The sequence below is a fragment of the Oratosquilla oratoria genome, chromosome 17 (assembly GCF_046742065.1).
Source record: "Oratosquilla oratoria isolate Oo_2021 chromosome 17, ASM4674206v1, whole genome shotgun sequence".
Taxonomy (NCBI): domain Eukaryota; kingdom Metazoa; phylum Arthropoda; class Malacostraca; order Stomatopoda; family Squillidae; genus Oratosquilla; species Oratosquilla oratoria.
In genome coordinates, this window is record NC_134793.1 from 49148850 (window position 1) to 49151349 (window position 2500).

Genomic DNA, 2500 nt, shown 5'->3' on the forward strand with positions numbered 1-2500 from the left:
CCCTGAATAAATTGACATCATTTAACAACAGATGCAAAAAGTGAATTAGTATGTAGATATTCATCACCTATTAGGGGATACGGTGGCCAATCAGAGGTTGAATTGGGGAAAAGAGTATCAACACGAACAAACCAAAGTTCATTTGAAAGATATACAGTTATCACACTGGGCTTCCACGAGATTCACCAGCGCCGACAGTTGGGCGTTCGTTTGAGTAAAAACGACTTCTGTTACAATATCTTATTTTTCAAATCTCCAAATATGAAATTATCTTTCCCTCATATACACCAAAGTTGTTAAAATATTCTTAGAGAAGTCTAGATATCTGTAAGCGAACTCCTAGTTATTCAAATGGAGGATGGAGGTAGGACGTGTGAGGAAAAATAGCACAGTGTGATATACCCTTAACAATCGACTTTCAGGCGATTTTGATCATCTAAAGAAAACCCTTGACACAGAGAAAAGGTCAAGAGACCACAGGACTCAAAACTGATGTGGACGGGCTGTGTTAGTATTTAGTATGTTGTCGGAAATAGCCAGCTCTTCAGTCATTGGGGATAATCTACCATCGAAGCACTTAAGGAGAGCAACAGAACAGAGGTCCACTAGAAGTTAAAAGTGACATATATATATTTTGTTTCTTTTGAAGGCTCGTCTCCATTGATAAAAACATTGTCAAGATTCCGTACGTGGGTTGGGGGTGGGGAGTGTGAATGTGGGAGGGGGGGTAAGGGTTCTTCTGAGGGCATCGCCAATAGGATTTGAATAACCAACCAAACAGGTTTCCCCCCCCGGGCAAGCCCTTGGTAATAGGATTCCAAAAACAGGATTCCTGCCGACACCCTTTGCGTGAAATTGTGTCACACCAACTAGATATTGAATTTTTCTTTTCCAATAAACGTGATTATTCCTTAGAAAATTACTCCTAAAATAAATAAATATATATATATATATATATATATATATATATATATATATATATATATATATTGCAGTAAAAACACTGGGAAATAAGAAACTTACCCCGAACGTTTTCGTCTATTTAAGACATTTTCAAGGAATATAAAGTGATAGACACATAGGTGCATATATATACATAAAGTTTTAGGAAACATGGTGAAGACACACAAGATGCTTCATAGCCAGGTTAAGAAGTGTTTAAATTTAAGGACATTTGATCATATGACGTTACATTACCTGGGCCTGGTAATATTTGGAGCATTTTGCAAAAATGCCTCAACCGTCACCAGGCCCGGGTGATGTAGCGACATATGATAAAATTTCCTTAAATGTAAACACTTCTCAGCCTGGTTATGAAGCATCTTGTATGTCATCACCATGTTTCCTACTACTTTATTACATATGCTCCTGTGTCTCTGTCACTTTGTATTCCTTGATAATGTCTTAAATAGACGAAAACATTCGGACTAAGTTTCTTTTTTTCCAGTGGTTGTTCTGCTTATATATATATATATATATATATATATATATATATATATATATACACATATATATATACAGTATACATATATATATATATATATGTATATATATATATATATGTAAAGACAGACGAATATGGAGGTGAGGTGGCAAAATGAAACGTTAAGGCTAGAGTATGGAGCTTTATTCAGAATCAGACGTTTCGACCTCTTGGGCCTTCCTCAGTGGACTGAATACGGAATAAGAATCAAAGTCCATCAATAGTTTACATGGTGATCTGACGACCCTGCTTGACCTCATCCCGGTCACGTTGTCCCCCCACACTCGCCGACCACCAGTTGTGCGGACGTTTGAGCCCAGGACATAAAACCCTTACGAAAAATTGTGGTTTTCTCGGTGGCAATGTGTGCCGCCTCAAAAGCTTTCCTTTTCTTTTTTCCCATTTTCCTATGTAGAACGTGGGCTTCCTTCCAGTTTGGCAAATGATTTTCTTCATCGATATGAACTACTAGGGCATTTGATGTTCTGTGATGTTTCACATCCCTCTTGTGTTCTTGTAATCTTCTGTCCATGCCACGTCCTGTCTCACCGATATAAACTTTCTCACAACCTGCACAAGGAATTCTGTAAACAACACTTATTTTCTTGCAAATTTTCTGTATTTCTGGTAAACTCGCCAATTCTCTTTCCCGCTGATATTACTAAATTTATTCTGGTGTTCTTTAAAAAATTACTAATTAATTAGTAATTTTTTAAAGAACATCAGTTCCTATCTCTAGATACGCGGTGCTCGAGAATCATGACGTACACAGCGTCGGCTTTCTCTTCTGTGGTTGCGGAAGTTGGCCGTCCTGACCGGGGTTCATCTGTGATCTCGAAATGATCAGTCCGAAACCTTGACACCCACATTGTCACAGTAGGACGTCATCCTTCAAGACGTCCTTCATCTCGGCGGCCCTTTGCCTTTAGCAGTGATATATTCATTAGAAGGTTTTAGAGATATGATACTGGGATATCCAATCAGGGTGTGGACTGATCATACAGCTATTCTGAACCT